Consider the following 20,687-nt stretch of genomic DNA (forward strand, 5'->3'; position numbering starts at 1 on the left):
GGAAATGTATATAACATTATTCAAAATTTGTACCAAATTAAACCACCCTAAGGCTATAATTCAATTTTTCTTTATTGAGGAATGTATTGTCAACAAATTTATGCCATGGAGTAAAGTCTGCACTAGATCTATTATTTATTTGGCTATTAGTTGGTCATTTACATTACTGTGATGGAATTTCTAGGTTCTTCAAGTTTACCTTATCAATTGTAAATTTACATTAAGGAATTAACAAATGTAGTTGTTTAGGGTTTTTTTTTCTCTGAAAGTAGATGAGCTTAAATTGATGCTTTCTAGCATTAATGATTGGATTATCTTTTTATTTATAAAATAGTAATATTTTTATAATTCTAGATAATTTCTGTGGATGAAGTTTGAGATATTTGTTTTTGTATTTGGATTGTAAAATCAAAAAGAACATATGAAGTCTATTGAAATATACCATATCCCATTTATTTAACTTCCATACCTTATTTTAGTTTCTCTTATATCTGTAACATTTAATGATTGTGACTTTCCTTATTTTTTAGTTCTCCAAAGTCAGCAGTATTTAATTATAGTTTTTATTTTAAGATCTTCCTCTTGAGCTCAGTATAACTGCTGTTTTGAATAAAGAGTTCTGTTATTAAAGATGCTCAGGTTAGGGTAGCAAATTGATGCAGTTTTTCTGTTTAGACATGATTTGTGATATGTTGAATAGATGTGCTTGAAAAGCTGAAGGTGGTGTTGCAAGGGAGATCAACGTCCAAAACATTTCTCAGCCTTAAAAAGTCTTGCCCTTTAGTACTGTCCACCCCAAACATTGAACTGGAATCAGAGAACTTTAACTGAGTGTTGAAAACTTGTGAAACGTGTCTGCTTTATTTTACTTGTGACATTTCTTTTTTCTGTGGTTCATCTTTATCTATACTCGTGCTAAATCTATCAAAGAAACTTCACCAAAAACCACAGATGTGAACTGACAGATTCCTTGCCTTCAACATCAGAAATTTGCTTCTTCTGCTGTTGAGAAACATGGTGAAGTCAGAAGTGTATCTTTATCAGGTTATGCAAAGCTATTCCAGTTTAATTGCAGCTTCTAGTAGAGTTGATGGGCAATACATACTTACTAAAGGGTAATTTTATTGAAATGTGCAAAGACCTGTCTTTTTCCAGAAAGCATCTATGGAAGGTTTTAAGATAGAAAGGAAGATCCTGCCCCCATACTGTGTTGTTTTAGAATGTGCTATGTGCAAATCTGTTGTCTTTATGTGTACTGATTCATGATGCAAAACTGTGCTCTGAGTCTGACAGAATAGTGAGTGAAACCTCCATCTTTTAGTGAAAATCTTTTGGTAACCAAGTTATGAAGTGTTGTACAGCCGTGTGTCTTGATGGTAATGTTCAGTAGATACTCATTTCAATTTTGGGCATGAACAAATTTCAGAACCACAGAATTACCATGAACTGAAACAGTGATCATTCAGCTATCACCACTTACTGTTTACCAGGGTTACTGTATTTTGTTTTTTTCTTTTTACCTCTTTTGTTGCTGAGAGGAAGAGCAGTAAACACTTACCCACATTCAGTCCAGTAAATAGGTAGAGCTCTGTGTTAAGTCCATTTATAATCTACTTTTCCTGTTGCAACTGTGCTACACTACAGAAAGGGAAGTAGAAATTCTGAAATACAGGTGCCATTCTCACTACTTCCAGCAGAATGTGACTTGCCCAATTTTTTGAAGAATGGATATCAACACCTACCATCAAGAGTGGAATCTGAGCCCTAGCTCACTGACATCATTCCAACCCTAGCCTCATGCAGCATTAGATCTCCCCATCCTCCTTTATTAAATTCTTGTGCAAGTCTGTATGCATTCATTTGGATTTGTGTTAAAGAAAAAGCAAGAAGATGTTTATCATACATTCCAGAAGCTTCTGGTAGTTGATTTATAAACAGTAAAATTGATATTAGAACAAAATTGCAACTATACAAAATGGGTGTGCCATTCAACCCATGTAAAAGGAAATCTCCACTTTGCTTACATACCTTATTTGGACATATTAGCTGTCTTACTCCATCTTTCTTCATGCTCCATCTTCTAATGACTGAATTAAGTTTAGAACAGGTTTGTGTTTCCCAGCAATTTTGTCAGTGAATGGGAGAATAAGGAGAGGCTGCACACAAGTTGGTTCACAGAAGAAACGTCTTCTGGAGGAAGGTCAAAATGGGATATCTGTTTGGGTGTCTTCTGTTAGATCACCTTAAATTGGCATTAAACTCTTGTCAAACATTTATTAGAGCGTATGGAAATGGCAACATTTTTGTGCTTTCTGTCCTCACATTTAAAGGAGCCTCATTTATGTGTTACAAGAGACAATAGTTATGAAGTGAGAGTACACTTGAGATAGAGACACAACTGCCAAATCAATCTCTCTGGTATCTTAATGCCATCAGCTTCTAATGAAGTCTGAAATATGACCAAATCACTCATTAATGTATTGAAAGTTGTTTAAAAGTAAATACCATCATACAGACTTCCTTCACCATCACAGCATTGGAAAGACCCCCAAACTAATAAGGCATCAAGCAAACAGATATTGAGGAATACAGTGACATTAATATTCTACCTTTTTCCTGCCATCTTTCTTTAAAAATTTGATATTTCAGTACCTCTGGGGAATTTGCTTTTCCAAGTATCTTTTCATATCAAAACCAAGTAAAAAATGCCTCTTCCATTTACTTTCCTGAATTTTTTCATATGTGACTCTTAGAAAAACTCATCATTGCATTGTGACTGTTAACTTGGTGACTTTAAAACTTCTACATTTTACATGCAGAAAATTCTTATAATCTGGTAAACGTTACTGTGCAGGTATATATCTAGTTTGAAAAAAATAAATATACACTAGGTCCTGCTTTAGTTACAAGTGACAATATTCAAACATTTTTTCAAGCACCCAGTGACAATTTTACTCTCCATAGAATAAGAATTTTATGATGGTTCTTTTGATTTGTTCTCATCTGCTGACATGAAGTTGAAAAATATAGAGCAAAATGAACCATAAGAAACATGAGTTGTGGGAACATGACTTACCTTCAGAAAGTCACTGCTTCCATCTTCTTTCTCTTGTATGAGAAATTTTTTTTGTAGCTTGTACATACCATCAAATAAGTAGTACAATCCCCCGGAGATTGGTGGTTTTACCATTCAGCTGGTCAACTGCAGAGCTAAAGCTGTTTCAATACCTATGTGATACCTGTATGGGGCTACCAACAGGAGTCACAGATTGATGTATAGTATTTTTAGACTGTTGTTTGACAATCTAAGTTACTACTTTGCATAGTTAAAGTGATTTGTAAAAGTGTGAAAAAGTAATAGTCTATTTCTTGTGAGTTTTTAGCCATTGATTATTAGCAAGTTTAATTTATCCTCATTAAAAATAAATTACATAAATACTGATCTCTGATAAATGACATTATGCTTTAGTGAAATTGTTAAAATCAAAAAGAAAAGGGGATTAAATAAAGTGAAAATATTTAACTCATAGATACTTCAATTTCAGTTTGACCTGTGTTTGTTAAAGGCAGATATGTTTGTCATTCTGATGAAGATGCATTTCTTCTTACCTTCCTGTTGACAGAATCTCACCTACTTTTCCCATTTATTATGATAATAGTCTACCAGATGTCATATGTCACAGCCTAGTGAAGTTGTCGCTGCCTATTACTACTTTATATATAATGTGCATTCTTGTTTTTCTTTCCTTAATTTAGGAATTTTTATATGCTCTTTGACATCCCCTGTTTTATGAGAAAAAGAATAGAGGCAAACTATTTAAAATATTTGAAGGCAATTTTAGAAGCTGTAAGCTATTTTCTTGCCATTTTAAGTACCATTATGTTAAAGCATGCCTTCATGTGGATGGGTAATGTGAACCTTGTAAAAATGGTCATACATTTAAAACTCTAGGAAATGTTAATATATATAGTTGTGTTGTGCCATGCAACTTTTTGAAAATTGCTGGTTTCAGGGTATAGATACATAAGTGCTAATAAGAGGGGGTGAAAATGCAAATTATCGTGTTATGGAAACCTCTAGTGATGTTACAGAAGTCATAACTCCTTACGTAAAACATAAAACTGGCAAATACTCTCTTTCAAGACAGTTATTATCTAAAAGGCAGGTTAGTCTCATATATGTACAGAAATATCCGTAGAGTCAAAACAAGTTTTGGCAGAGATACAACAAGCTGTCTTTTGATTCACAGACTTTGAGCTTTAGTGGGACTGGTCTTCAGCACTTGTGATTCAAGGTGTGGTATTGTACATCCTTATGTTTTAAAACCGTATTGATTGCACACCACGCCTGTGATGATAGAAGCATCATGTTGCAGAAGAAGGAGAGCTACTTGAAATCACGGCCAGATTTAATTCATTTTTTGGCTGTTGGGAGACTAACACTTGTCATTTGTATTGGTAAATTTTATTTCCATACAAAGCTTTTTGCTTAAAAAGTTCATATCTTGGGAAGAGTGCATTTTCTACAAGTGTGAGCATTGTTCCTTTTTGATTATGTACTAAGCAAGGAAGGTCATTCTGACTTTTCTTCCTTCTGTTTTGTTTTTATGTTTAGGGGTTTTTTTTGTGTATTAATATAGAGGTAAAAGTGCCCCCTAGATTTATAGATTTGTGTGCTTACATACTAGAATCTACAGAAGAATTCCATACAAGACATTCTTTTTCTTTCAGAATCAATATTGAGAAATTTAAAGGCTTCTCTTTGTCCAGAGCAACAGCAACAACATGCAACTATCAGCAATTTAGTTTGCTTTCTTACATTTCACTGTGAAATTGTTGATACATAAGGTTAACTATTTCATGAAAACTCTTTTGTTCTTCTATAGTAATACTTTAGATGAAAGACTGAGTTGTTCTCTGTACATTCCTGAAGGGATCACTGGAGTCCTTAAAGCTGCATTATATAGTGAAATATAGATGAATATGACAAAAGTCAGCATAGGAAACTATTATGCTTGAAGTAGAGGAAATCAATAGGAAGCTTGACACTTTTCTTTTACATTTGCAATATCTATGCAACCAAAGTTGACCAAGGCTCAGAATATTTGAAGTTAGATAGCTGTGAAAAAATCATATTTGAATAAAACCTAGGTCACTGAAATCAGTATTGTGCTCCTGAAGTTTCTTTCAAAATTAATTTCAATTTCTCTTTTTAAAAAACCTACTTACATTTAATTTGTATGTCTTTCAAATGACTGTATTTTACTTAAAAAATGAAAGCAAAGAAATAAATTAAATTGTAAGGATTAATTATCTGTAAAAGGCAAACAAAACTGAAACTCTATGTTCAATAAATGTCCCTTTTTTGTTGAAATGAACATCCTTCATTCATCTTTATATAATGAAAATTAGAGGAAATTTGTATAAAATAGCTGATTTCTTAGGATTTTTTCCTCCTCCCTCCTCAAATGAAATATTATAGATAGCAAAAAGTAGTCTTGTTACACTGAGCAAAAGCCAGACCTGATGCACAGAAAGGAACCTTTTATTCAGTCTTGAGAACATTTTTCTAAGTGAGCAAAGCCTATGTTACCTAGAAAATATTCTTACCTTTCTATAGAGAAGACAACTGTAGTATTTAAATTGATTATAATAATGAGGCATCAAACAAGAGTATCTTTAGTCTGATGGAGCAAATATGGAATAGTTGATGTGCTGTCTGCACTTATAATTTCAGCACTTAGACATTATTTGAGGATTTAAGCACTTTCTTCAATCTTCACCTTTTCAAAATGGAACCAGTAGCTGGTTTAATTAAAGGTGAAATAACCCTCTATTTTCTCTCCTTACAGTCCATAATGCCAAGCAGACATATATACTTAAATTTCTTATAAAGTTACAAGTCTGATGTAAAAAAAAAAGCAGCTGTCATAGCATTTAGAAATAGTTCTACTATAAAGTTTTGTTTTATGCTTACAGTCTCTGCACTGTCTTCTAGAGCTTTTTATTTTCTTGTGATAACAATATGACAATATGACAATTTGCCAAAATTACAAATAATGGTCAAATTTATGACTGTATCATGATTATTTATCAATTCTTTATCCAGATGTGTCTTAAATAAACGCCAGTAATGCTTATGGTTGTGATATTTTCCAACATGCTCAGCACTTGGTTTGCTAACATTTGAATTAGCAAAATATACTTTTTAAAGCATTAACTTCATATAAAATGAGAAATTTTTTCAATTGGTTAATCCTACCTGTTTTTCCAAAATGGCTTAACCATATTCCATACTTGATCAGTTTGTCTGCAGATTACTGCTTTGGGTAAGTGTCTGTAGTTTACTGGTTGTTTCTCAGTAGCAAGATCACTTCAGCTCTAAATCCAGGAAAGAAAGAGATACACAGAATTTGGGTATTTTTAATCTTGCATTCTGTCTGCATTGCACTTAATCTTTTTCATTTGATTGGAGCACATAAACCAAAGTGAGGACTATGACTTTATATGCAAACTGATACAAACCTGTGGATGAGGTTAGTTTGATTGTGAATATCTTAAAAAACCTCTGTATGTTAACTGTTATTAAATAAAACATGAAATTCACAAAATGCTGCCATTGTCACTCATTCAAAAATATGTTTAACCTAGTATTGAAACTAGCAGATTTACATTTAGTTTTCTTTAAAATAATGCCCAATCCCTGAACACTTTTTACTGATAATAGGTATAATCTCATATGTTGTGTAATTTTACTAATTTTAGCTGAAGTAATTCCTTTGCCTTATCAAAGTCAACTCAACTACAGGGAGGTGTGCTTAGCTGCAGCAGTTGTTGCCTCCTGAGCAGAACTCTAGCATTACCAGTTCCTGACAGCTGCAAGCCAGCCTCTGGGCATCTTGCTAAATTTTCAAATGTAATTATACAGTAGACTTCCTTTAACAAATTCTGTGTTCCCAGCTATAATTATAACAGCTCTTCTTGCCTCTAGCCTGTTCCTTATCTTACAACCCACCTCCGTATCTCCCACTGCTGGCTAGTGTTATCCAGTAGAGCTGATGGATCTAGAAAAGCAGAGCTTATTTGCTCTATCCTCACAAGGATGGTTTCATCAGTAGGGAAGATCCATTTCTTCTGATCCACTATACTGTCCCATAAAGTTGAAGTTTGTTCTCTTAATTTCCAGAAGAGCAATTGATTAGCATGCCACTTTCATTTTGCAAACAATTTTCAACTGTTATTACAGGACAAAAGGTAAGGAATTATTAAGAGCTATCCATGAAATGGCTGAAGAAGCCAGCACAGGGAAAGAAGGTCTTCTAAAAACACACTCGTTTTGTGTTGTGTAATTCAGGATATGATTTCTTTAACCGTAGTATTTGTACATTAGGTTTTCATATACAAAACTGTTCGTGCTCCTGTTAAGGTCACACATGTAACATGAAAATAAAAATAATGTGATGCGCTTTTTTTTCTTACATGAAATGCTAGGTGATTTTAGCCAATGAATAAGAAGACAAGAGAGGTTGCTCATAGATATTCTCAGTCTAGTACTGGCTCATGTTGAGGAAATTTAAAAGCAACTGCACAGAGTAAATGATCTCCTCTCTACCTGTCCCCCCTAGCAGGGGAAATTGATGTGATGATTTTGAATATGGGAGTCAGAAGATAGGAGGTGAGAGAATTTACACTGTTGAAGACGTACAGAGGCAGCCTTCCTTTTTCTGCAGTCTCTTACTGTGATCGGCTATGGCAGGTGAACTGGTATTGGAGAAAAGTGTTGCCTGGAAGATCCCAAATTACCATCTTTTTCAATCTTTCCTACAGCAGGACCAAGTACATTTATCAAATATTGTCTTGAGAAGCTTCAGTGAGTGAAATAGCCCAGCGCTCCTAAAGTCACACTCTCACTCACTTTTTATATTTTGCCTACATCTTTCTAAGAATTATGATGTCCAAAACTGTATAAAACTACGTAAGAGATGGAAAAAAGTAAATATCAGTTCTTCACATGCATGTGCATACATGCATGCACACACCAACCCACATACACATCACGTTTGCCAACCTATTTCAGTGAGATGCATTTTTGAAAGATACCACAAAATTTATTCTTTTGATTTGTATTATTCTCTATCCATTGATTTCCTGTGTAATGTTTTTTTGCTGATCCATTTTGTATTCATGTTTATGATGCGTCTTTTCTAAATGTAGCACTTTGGATTTGTCTTTATTGAATCACCTTGTTGATTTCTGACCATATCTCCCGTTTTCCAAAAGCATTCAGAAATCAGATCCTGTCCTCTGAGGTGCTGCTGGTTTCTCCCAGTATGTTATTATCTGTTGATTTTATAACCACACTGCCTTTGAGTCACTAGGGTTGTTATGAATGTAGCAGAGAGAAACAGATATAAACAGATGTCTCTGAGATCCATTTGAAATATATATCCAGTTTGACAGAGCTGTTGAAAGATTATTTTTAAGAACAACTGCTCTCTGATTTCAGTAATTTTTGTGTCCAGCTTATGGTGATTATGTCTGGACAGTATTTCATTATATTGGCAGCAACAATGCAAAACATGTTAAAAATCTTTCTAATCACAACCTTGTATCAAATCTACTGTTACCTCTCTTCCATGAAGCCAATTAACACCCAGTGAAGTAATTCAAACGAAATTAAAGGGATCTAGATTTTTTTCTTTTATCTTCTTATAACTACTTCTAGACATTTGGTTGTGTGATAATTGGTTCTAAAATCTTCTCAGGTTTTACTGGTAGGCTGGAACTTGTAGGTGGGACTTATTCCACCCTGGGGGAACAGGAGAGGGCTTGCTCTAAGTTTTACTGGTTTTTGGGTTGGTTTTTTTTCTGGTTTTGTTTTTTTATTTTATTATTTTCTACTTATTTTGATTTTCTTTATTCTGATCTCTTAGAAATAATGAGACAACAGGTCCTACTCTGTTATGTCTTTCTTCCTCCATAATTTTCAGCATAACTCTTCAGGGTTTTTTTTTCATTCCTTTTGCTACGTTATTTCCTCTCCTTGTTTGTAGGAATGGTTTGTTTGTAGGAATGGTTTGTTTGTAGGAATGGTTTGTTTGTCGTGTATCATTGTAGGTCTCATTGATCACTTATGCAGGGTATGGATGAAAACTTTTTTCTCATGAGACAAGCTGACAGGATGTGTAGAAGACATTTTATTTGGTTTTGCTTGTTTTGTAACTTCAGAAGGGTAGAGTTGGGCTCACAGCAATAGGAAATCAGAAGTTACCATCAGAAAATTAACTGTTCTTTCATCACATCTTATGTTCTAGGTGAAATGGGAATAAACAGATCAGTTCCAAAGGGAAATGACACGCAACATTTTACTTGTGTAAAGTGTAAAGATAGAGGTGATTCCATATTAGATCATCATTTTAGTCTTTTGTACTGCAGGCCATTAAAATGGGTTAGAGAAAAGATTGAATTCGGACAAGGGGGACTCTATCTCCAATTGTTGCATCAAAATATTTTATGGAAATCCTTTAATCCTGAACAACTGTGACTTTGGTATTTGGTATAATGACCCATGGGTGGCCTTTCCTTGATGTTTAATAAATTTGTACATACCGCATAAAATCCATGATTCATCTGTTGTTCACCTGTTCTTCTTGCCTATTGCAAGACAGATAATTTTACCCTAAAATAAAACTATAAAATTAGGAGCATTGAAATCAGGGTGGATTTTTTTTTTGGGTCTCTCATATAAGCTAAGCCCTCTTGCCCAACACTAAAGAATGAGGACAGAAGCCAGAATGTTTATACCAATTGATATTGTCTCTTTAAAATTCAGTGTTTTATCTTTTACCTTCCAGTTTGCTTTATAGGTCACTTAATTTTTCTTATTTTCTTTAGTATGAGCTACAAACAGAATATTGCTGAATATGCTAAAATAGATGTATATTTTTTAAGGCTGGCATTTAAGCAGACAAAGAACCATGCTTAATGCTGCTGTGATAATAAATAGTACTATAATTGATTGTTGATAGAAACCCTTAAAATACATTTTTATGGTTGAAATGTACTTTGGGTAAACAGTGTTCAGTTTGCCTATTAAAATAATTCACTATATACCATGGTTTCTTTGAGTATTAAGGAAGTAGGACTTTTCCAGCAACAGTAATTGGTTGACACTGCTTGACCTTAATGCAAAGCTACAGTATTTAATGAACAAACGGAGGGAATAAAGTTTTGATAAATAAGGCAATTTTCATGAAACCTTTAGAAATATGCTTGAAGTCTTTTAGTGTTAGATTGACGGTTTTTCCTTTTGTGAAAAGAATAAGTGAATAATTTAAGGCTATATTTCATGTTTTCAGATCTTCATTCTGTCATATAAATAATAGACTGTGAAATGCAGCAGCTCCTGCATTCACAGATTTAATAGACCTGTACAAGTGAGTGTCTTACTCAGCTTCTGGCATCTTAAAATGCTCTTTTGTGCATATGTACACCTGAGAAGCAATGCAGAAGTGGGACATTCCTAGACTCTCTACAATACCAAGTTTCATACTTTAAGCAGGCCACATATTCTGTTTTTAAAATACTTGCAGTACAGCTTGATATCAGTTTTAATATTTTTAGTTTTTAATTCTGGTACAGTATTATGATGGACAGATGTCAAAAATATAATATGTGGCTATTCAAAATGAAAGTGTAATCTAAAGTTTACGTACTTAAAAGGACAGACTGTGTGAAAAGCATTCAGGGTTAGATCCATCATAGATCTTTGGAACACCATTGATTCTTGATTAGAAGAGAATCAAATATATTTACCAAAACAGTGAAACATCAAGGTAATTTATATGATTTGCTACATTTATTCTTAGTTACATAGTTTCTTTTTGAGGGAAACAGTATTGGGGGAGGAAGAACAGAGAATAGCAAAATTAAGCTGATTTTTTTTTTTTTTTCACTGCCTTCTCTCCCCCTGCCCCATTAAGTGGCTTTAGTTTAGTGCATGTTAAAAGAATAAGACCTATTGCAAACAAGTGGCAAAAGCATTGGGATGTTTTCATGTTCTTGATCTTCCAAGCAAGAGCATAGTTTTAGGACTAGTGGACCATGGGAAACATAAAGACTCCCTTGGGAAGTATGTACTACTGTGCCTGTTTTGTTAGATGCAAAATATAGCTTTCCTAAACATTTCCATTAAAGAAGTTTAAGTTAAGTTATGTTCATTTTCTTCCTGATACCTACTCATTTCAACACTGGAGTAACTCCAGTTGTTAGGTTGTTAGCTTCTGCTAGCATATGATACGATACTGAACTCTTGCTTTCCTCCATCCTATGTGAGCATGCAGGCATCTACACAAGTAAGGAAAGCTCTTTATTCATATTTTGAAAGCTATTTTCTGTAAATAACATTCAAGGAGTCTGACAGGTGGTCTACTTTTGACGTATTATTGGTTTATGTAGGTTCCAGAAATGTCTAGTATGGATCCTTCAGACAAAAGTAAGCAGTCCACATGAGGATGTCATCACCTTTGCTACAATACAGGCAGTTTCCTTCCTGTTTCTGTTTACCGATACTCTCTAGCTCATGTAGTCAAGTTACTTTCTGTCTTACTTTTCAAGAACAATGTTCTTTATATCTTATGTTATACAAATCTTAACAAAATCCTATGTTCTGTTTTGTAAATTAGTTGAGCAACTTACTCATATCTTAGGAGTTTTCATTTTCACTGATATAATTTTCTTCATATTCACAATAAGTCTATATTTTGATTTTAGCTCATCTAAGTGCTTAAATGGGGAGACATGCTTTTCCTGTTCTCCTCAATGCAGCGTTAGAGACCATTCTACAGTGTAACTTGTTGCAAACTGTTGTCACAACTATGTGAATAATGTGAAAATCATTGTGCTGCAGTGATATGAAATACACTGTCATCACCTCTGTTTTCAGAACTTAAATGGAATAATATTTTCTATTTCTTTTGCTACATAAACATTATTTAACCTACTGGCTGGGGTGTTTCTGTTGTTTCATTGAGAATTTACAGGATTAGTATGTTAAATACATTGATCTTTGTAAGCAAACCAGTCACTGATTGGATCCAGCAGTGAGTGAATTGACTTGTTGTGATACTTGAGCAATACATTTGTTACTCTTCATTATTACTTCAGTACGAGTCTGTGGTCTCACTGTAGTAAGTCCTCTGCAAATACACATATTCACTGTTCGTCATTCGCAGCACTGGATTTTTAGGGGGAAAATGCAGGAAGGAGGGTAGAAAAAGCAAAAGAAGGAAATAGGAAAGCAGAAGAGCAAGGAAAAGCAGTAAAGATACTTTGCTAATGGCTGTGTATAAATGATGCTGATGGTTGCTTTTAAATTCTGAATTGGCTACTGTTCTTCATTTAGTCAGTGCAGGGTTTTTTGCTTAATTTGTTAACACCTATAGAAATTAGAGCAGTAGTTAAGACAAATGGACTATGTAATTTGAAAATTGTATTTTGTCACATGTTTTAGTCACAAAACCTAGTTAAAATCAATTGTCCCAACGTTCACTTAACATATTAATAAGTAATACAGGAATACTCTAAGCCCTTTTGAATTAGATATATTACATCTTGTTACAAAATTTAATGCCAGGCTTAATAACTCAAAGTATGCTCTAGAATAAAAGTACATTTATATGCTAGTAAATTTCATCTAGGATGCTAATCTAAATAATAAAACAAAAAATAAAACAACCCCAAAACCACTATTTATTTGTAATGGTTTGATACTTTACGTGTAGACAATTGTGTTTAATTTCTTAAAAAAGAAATCCCAAAATTTATTCTTTCAAAGTGAGTATGTTTTTCATAGTTTATTTCTAAATGCAGTTTAATTTGTTCTCACAGCAGTGGTCAGATTACAGGAGCTATTTGCGTACTTACCCGTAAAATCACTGTCTTCTAGGACATTTTTTTTTAAATGTGTCTAGATGGTTGTGTTCTTAGGTTTTTTGATGGAAAGAAACACTGTAGAAACAGAGTAAAGTACCAGCTTTTCAAAAAGGGAAGATGCTGTTTCCAATTCAACACTATTAGCTTTGCATGTTTTTAATAGGAAAAATTATTTTAAAATAGCAGTGTATCTCATTGCTGTGTGAATAGTGTTTAATTATCTCACAGTGGTTGAAAAATTCTGCATAAACATGTTTTGAAGAGAGATTTTTTTAAAAAGATTTTATTTTTTCTTGATTTACAAGTGCATTTTCAAACAGCTTCGAGTTATTAAAAGATAGATGGCTGATCAGTTGCTGGAATTTGATTTGTTAAATTTTTCTTAGAACCATAGCCTTGAATATTTTATTGTGTTTATAACCAGCTGTAGTGTGCTATTGAACCCAGTACAATTATTTTTGGTCATCTTAATAATTAAGTTACCACTTCATAGCAAATTCATCCAACAATATGAAGTTACTGAACTTTGTAAAATACATTTTTTTAAGTTTAGTCCCAGGAGGAGAAATTTAAAATAATGCTGAGAAATAGCCAAGAATTTCATGCTGATAGAAATTTCAGGTTGAATACTGAAGAAGTCTCCATAACGCTCAAGTTAAAATTTAATAAATTTAATAAATTCTGAACTTTAAAATAAATAAATTGAACCACATGGACTTATCTTACCTGTTGTTTCTATCTCTCCTGTTATATGTTATATCATTATATTATTATGTTATATCATTATGTGAAATACTTATTTGAATTGAATAAAAAATACTAGTTTCGGTCACTTAACTTTTTGTTATATGGAATTTTCCAGAAGAAATCCAATGCCATAGGTGACTTGAATCCCTTTGTGTCAAACTAAAAATTAAAAATGTTTTTAGAATTTTTTCTTCAAACATCTTTATTTTCCATCTAGAGGTCAATTCCAGAAGTCTGGTACTGGGACTGCTACTCCAGCTTCCTTGTTGCTGCTGGTGGCTGGGCCTTATCCACTTGACTACTTGACTGTTGAATGTGTGGAAAAGATCATTCTAAGAACAACTGTCTACTTTGTGTTTGAGTACCTGCCACTATGTGAGTTAATTTTTCTGGTTTTTTTAAAAAAAAACAAAAAAACAAACTGAGTTTGCTTCATTTTCATTAATGTCATAATTATGCATTTAAAATTTATAATATGATGTTAGAGATGTCTTTCTGTAGTTGTCCAAAATAAATACCTTTCTGTAAAAGAAAAAAACACTTCTCTTATAGGTGCTTTTATCCCCACTTTACTATGTTAAATTTTAAAAGACAAATGAAAATATTGACTGTAGTATTTAGTTTGAAAAGTGATGAATAACTGTATTGAAGTCTGCTTTCCACAGAACTAGTGAAACAGAGAGAGTGTCAGTGGGAGCTCTTCTTTTTGCTTTCTCCTATAATATGCTCTAAGTCCCGAACTGGAGGGGCCATTCACTATCTAATTCAAACCTCTTCTTACATTAACAGCATGGCAGTGTTTAGTAATGATACAGTGTTTGCTGTTAAAGACTTGCCAATTTTGCCTTAAATAGCTGGATTATATTACCTTAATTTGCCATATTCCCTCTGTTTAGTTTGGAATTACCTTGCAAATTTAAGGTGATACTACTGAATTCTGTTAAAGGATTTAGGAAGTTGAAATGCTAGCAATGTAGGTACAGACTACTAGTACTGGTCTATAGAAAAACACCAGTTCAAGACATTAAAGGTCAGTAAATTAATTTTAATAGGAACAATTTTTGCTTTTACAAATTCCCATCAGTAACTTTAGTTATTTTTCCTTCATAATGCTCTGGATAGTTTAAAACCCTTTCTGAAGTGATTTTGTATGACATGTATGTGTTTGTGTTTTTGTATGTATAGTTTCTCTACCTTTTAAGTGTAGTTAGTTTTTTCCAGTGTTGCAATAAAGTACAGAACACTATGCAGTACATTAGAGCCTATGCATCAGAACAATTTTCATGCCTCACTCAATTCTTAATGTAAATTAGTAGGAACATTGGTTATCCATTTGAGAAATTGAGTTGGTATAAAAATAAAAATGCACTTATGGTGTGTGGTGCTTTGTGTATCATCTTGGGAGTGTTTTGCTGTTTATCTGTCACTTGCATTAGAAAAAGCAGTCACTGGCTGCAGGTGACATTAAAAATTAAAGGTTAACCTCAATTTCTTTACTGACCAGACGTGGGGCAGAAAGTTCTTGTGGATGTATGCCTGAATTTTGGAACTGTCAAAAATTTGAGTTGAGAAGTGAAGACTTGTGCTTTTGGTAGCTTACTCCTTTCTTGTGTGCATGGGTGGTTATATGATTTCAACATTTTCAAGTGTTTAGACTGCTTGTTATAGGTTATGTCAAGATCATTTTTCTTTGCATCCTACTTTGTGAAAAAAATGACATGATTATGCTACAGTAAATAATTATCTACATAATTTTGGGAATGACTATTTTGTTACTTAGAAAAACTAATAAAAATACATTTTTTCCCATTACTAGAAGATACGTGCCTTTCAAAGACTAGTTAAAATTGTTGAAATTGCTATATAGCACCTTTTGAATATTCTAGTTAGTTCAATATACATTTAATATAAAACAAGATTTATACACTCATGAATGAGCCTGGGAGATCTTTTTTTAAGTATTAAGGCTTTTGACAAAGTTGGCTTCTATCCCACAGTGAGTTCAGAGTGAGCCAAATTCGATAGCGTAATGCTTCCCTTCTCTCTCACTGAAAGTGTTGGAGGCAGCATTCAGACCAGTGAAGAAGACTCCCTTCAGGCAGCAGGGGTTCCATGTAACCTGCCAGAAATCTTTTATTTGCAAAGTAGGTATTATGCTTGTTCAGTGGTAGACCAGGCTACAGGCAGGTCTTGATACCTGAGATGCAAACTCGAAATTGTGGCTGCTGCTCTTACCTTCCATTTCATCTCTTGATTTTACTTACCTATGCAATAACATAGTATGCATATAATCAATAGACCTGCTGCTTCTTCTTGGTTGCTGAGTGAAAATGAGAAGGGAAGAAAGAACAATTAAATTGCCTGCTCTGTCTTTGTGATTAAAATAGACTGCCAAAATGCACCTGCTTTCTTTTCCCATCCCGCATTTGCTGGATAGTGAATGTCTTCTGTCCTTGGCCATTTTGCCTCTTACAGCTCTCCTTAGGAAAACAAGAAAACAGAAATTTCATTAAGGAAAGCAATGAATATTGCTTTAGAATAGAACGTTGCAATTGATGTTTTTGAGGAACCCTAGTATTTCAGACTTGTGTATAAGTGTTTTAAAATTATATATCCATTTGCTTCAATGTAAGCTTGACACAGTTGTTTCAAGACTGGTATGCTATAGATTTCTTAGACTTTGAATTAAATCATATTAAGAATTCTTTGGTGGGGAAGTGGTAATGATCATTTAATCTGTTTTACTTATTATTCCTAATTTGTTAAACCTGTATTTAAGACCAATAATTTATCTGAAGAGAAAATATCTGTAAATGCCAGTTACTTATTTTCCTGTATTTCCCTTCACTTAAAGTTATTCCAGTCTTCTCCAAGATTGATTTCATTTAACACTTCCCAGTTTCTTGCATTTCAGATTTTTTTATGTTGACATAATAATGAAACTGGTCAAACAAGTTGCACTATTGAAATGATTTATAAGGAAACCAAAGTACTATATAGCTTTAAACATAGTTCCTTTGACTTAAGGAGTAATTAAATGCCATATAATAGTTGGTAATTGTTGGTTTGCAGCCTGACTCTAAAGTCTTCATTTTATAAGCTGGGTTATGAAACATCAAGAAACATGAAACATTTTTCAGAGGAAATAACTCAGATAATTAAATACTGGAGAAAGTCATAATTTGAAATGCAGTACTTTCTAAGAAGAAATCATTAAGTGATATTTAGGTATTTTCTTACAGGGTCTAGAATAGGTGGCATTTTATAATTGGTCAGTTACTTCCTTTAAGTTCAAATAAACTTCTGTATCAGTCTAAAAGCACTATCTGGTGACTTGCAATCATGTTACAGATGGCATCTTTTCTTAAATACTACACTAATCTGTGGTTTGTGGAGCAACTAAATTACCCATTTGGTACACTGTTAAGCAGCTCATAGAGGTCATCACACATCTGTATGAGCAGAACATTTCAAGTCTTTCAAAAAAAACATCCAACGTGCATTCATTGCAGTTTTTCTGTTGTTGCTGTTCCTACAGCATGCGTGGCCCATGTGCCTATGTTTAATTTATGGCTGTATTGCAGCGATTGGCTATAGAGTGAGATATCTGTAAGCTAAGAACATTTTTCTCATATGTAGCAAAACTTGCAGGACATGCAGCTTCAAAGGATGGAAGAACAGGTCCAGGATGGAGAGTTATTTTGCAAAGCACTAAAATGAAGTTATATCAGTTCTGTATAAGGGTACATAATGTCACCTCAGGACTAGTAGTTCCCATAGGTTTATTTTCAGTAGTTGTTAGGTTCTCCTGGTGAGGAGTAGCACTACTGTGTGTTACTCGCTTATTCGTTTCAGACATCCTTTTTTTTCTTTTGGTACCATGTCAGGATTTATAAACTTTATGTTGCTGGTCCTCACTTGACAAAATTGGTACTGCTTCACATCCTTGTTAGTTCAAGTGGTCTCTGGCAGCAGTCTTTCTTCACTTCAACTCTCTTGCCCTTGCCCCTGTCAGGCTGCCTCATTTGCCTCCTGAGTCTTATTTTGGGCAGTGTGGCTCTGAAGCCTGAGCTGGCTTTGCACAGAGGCCAGCCAGCTATGGCAAAGCATTTTTCATTGTACTTGGTGCCTGTTTTGTAGTTTGTTTCCATTTTAACCAGGAAACCAGCTTCACTAGTTGGAAACCTCAGTGCTATGGAAGACCTTTCAGTACTTAAAGAGAGCTTATAAGAAAGATGGAGGGAGACTTTTTACCAGGACCTGTAGGGATTTAGGCCTTTAGTTTTAAAATAAAAGAGGGAAACACTTCATAAGAAGAGTGGTGAGACATTGGAATGGGTTGCCTGGAGAAGTTGTGGCTGCCCTCTCCCTGAAAGTGTTCAAAGCCAGGTTGGACGGGGCTTTGAGCAACCTGGGCTAGTGGAAAATGTGCCCCCCACCTATGTCAGGTTGAGCTAGGTGATCTTTAGAGGTCCTTTCCAATGCAAACCATTCTATGATTATACTTGTTGACAGCAACTTCTTGCCTTTGTTGTTACCTGGTTACTATTATGTATGTCTCTTTTATACAGTTTGATTATATGCCATCTCTTCTACATTTTGACATTCAAACTTTTTCAGAAACATCACAGTGGTAACAAGTGGCATTGCTTGAATCTGGTCAGAAGACTTATTTGTGTTTTTCTTTTTCAGTAAGAGGCAACTGCTAACTTAAATGATCAAAATGCTAGTAAGAATTTGCTAAAGTTGTTCATAAAGGATTAAAGTGTCAGTCTTAAGTGTTTCTGCATGAAAAAAACATGGGGGGAAGAAGATGCTGTGTTGCCAGTGGTGTAAATTTTAAAATATGGTTGTAGTGATATTTTGGCATGTTTGAAGTGATCCTCTTACTGTAGTTGTGACCATCAGAGACAGTTGTATCTGATGTGTTCAGAGCTGTGATAATGTTCCAGTAAAGTTTTAAGGAAAAATTAATTCCTAAAAAATTGTCTGCAACTTCTTTTGAAGGGGAAGAGATGCTATTTCATGGCTATCCTTGGCTGTCTTTCATTTTCCTCTTCTCATACCCAAGAAATCCTGTGGGACTTATAAAATGCTTTGCTTCTAGGACAAATTCCTAAGGAAGTTCACAGAATTTTAGTGCATTTTACTCTTAAGTTATACTGATTTGGATGTCTGAACATAAACTGAATGATACTGCCAGATACCAGTGTAGGGGGCAACCATGTGCAGTTGGGGTCCAGTACTAGGGACTGTATCTCCAATACAAGTAGCAGGAGTTTTTCATGGTTGTTGTGACTTGGCAGCATTTGAAATTAGATGGAAAGATGAATAAAGGCAAATTTAAGTGACAGTGATAACCAACTGCCTACTAATTTAAGCTCCTCTGCACATTGCTGAGTGCTATTGATTCAGTGAACACACATATTAAATATATAACATTTATTTAAGGTAATAGGAGCCACAATGGTCAGAAGTTATTATCAGTGCTCTATTATATTTGAGTAAATTAATGTGGATCTTTATATAAAACTCAGAACATTCTGAGCAACTTCATGTGGCTTTATTCAAGGTTGCATTGAGTGATGTACAGTGCATACTTCATATTAAACACTTTCTTTGAGAACATATTTCTACAGCTTTACACTTTGTAAAGAAGGATCAAAATCTTGTCACTAACTTTTGCAGTAGTCTTCTCAGTGTTACATGTCTGATTGTGTAAGATCTTTTCTAATAAGCATTAATTTAATAAGCATTGATTTTGGTACAAATAGTTGAACAAGATTTAGGAGAAATGGATGAATATTGTTTTATTATTGTTGTTCAGGAGCATGTGTGCCTTGCAATATTGAGGTCATAAAAGCACAGCCAGAATGTTACTTGTATCTTGAAACTTGGCTTGTTTCTCATCTTCTGCAAGGGAGTTGTAGACCAGTTGTAAGAATTTCTCTATATTATAAATATTCAACGTTTGTCTTGGGATATTAATCTAGATTATTTCAAAATCCCCAAAATATACTCTGTAATGGGATCCAAGCTGGAGCCAAGAAAAAACATTCTCACATAACTGTATTTGGCAGAGGGGAGTACATAGTAGAAAAGGAAGAAAATGCTCTTCTTTTTAGGTGAATGTCTTCTTCCCATAAGATGTAACAACAAAAAGTAGATCAAGACACTCTTGCTTGGAGACACTCATACCATCTGACAGGAAACTCATTTAATGAATTTAAAATCCAGAAGCAACAGTATTTCTTTCCTGAGTAAATGGTAGGGAGACCTTAATTACACACTGCTCTTGAAAGCACAGATTGTACTTAGTTTCTTTTTGGTCATTTATACTCAGACTTTGCAAAGTCTCTAAAGCAAATAGAGGAGTACTTTTCTGAATTTTCAAACTGTTACTGAGTTTTCTCAGTATTAACATAAATACTTGAACAGGAATTTAGTGGGGTAGGGGTTTGGGGGGGGGGGGAATGGGTTTGTTTTTAACAGAAAAGTTATACAATATCTTCAGTTGGATTTTGGCTTCAAAACTTTTAAAAAGACATTTACTTTGTAAAAAATAAGTTTTGACAAAAGCAAAGGAAACAGCTAAATGTTTAAGTTGTAAATCAGTGTGTAATTACATCTAATCAGGATTCAGTTGAGGCTATTTTATGGTGTGAAACTTTGCCCCAAGATGAATAGTGACCAGCAAGATAAGTAGTGACCAACTAAATTATATGTCTATATTCATTTCACATATTAAATGCATTTTGATTAATGAAATGTAAATGTTGAATTAATTTGTGGTTATTTTGGTGCATGAATACTATAGATATGAAAGCTGCATGGATTTGTAGCATTTTTGGGGGGAAGCAATCATGGTTTGGTCTTACTGTAGTTTTTAGCAAAGATATGTAATAGAATAGCATAAACATAAAACCATTCTCATATAATTTTTAGATCTTTTTCTCATTCCACAAGATAATATATTATGATACATCATGTAAAGAATGAACTATTTC

The 20,687-nt window shown here is 33.9% G+C and overlaps 1 protein-coding gene across 4 annotated transcripts in view; it reads left to right on the forward strand.

Annotated features, from left to right (window-relative positions):
* Positions 1 to 20,687, forward strand: part of TBC1D5 (TBC1 domain family member 5) — a 325,748-nt gene that overhangs the window by 56,519 nt on the left and 248,542 nt on the right. For 2 of the 4 annotated variants that reach the window (XM_026842526.1, XM_026842525.1), the window contains one exon: positions 13,898 to 14,055. The exons of the other annotated variants lie outside the window; for them this stretch is intronic. The gene's annotated coding sequence lies outside the window, so the exon portion shown is untranslated. The remainder of the gene's footprint in view (positions 1 to 13,897; positions 14,056 to 20,687) is intronic. 4 annotated transcript variants of the gene reach the window in all.

Source organism: Athene cunicularia (assembly GCF_003259725.1).
Source record: "Athene cunicularia isolate RWA chromosome 2 unlocalized genomic scaffold, athCun1 chr2_part1, whole genome shotgun sequence".
Lineage (NCBI taxonomy): Eukaryota > Metazoa > Chordata > Aves > Strigiformes > Strigidae > Athene > Athene cunicularia.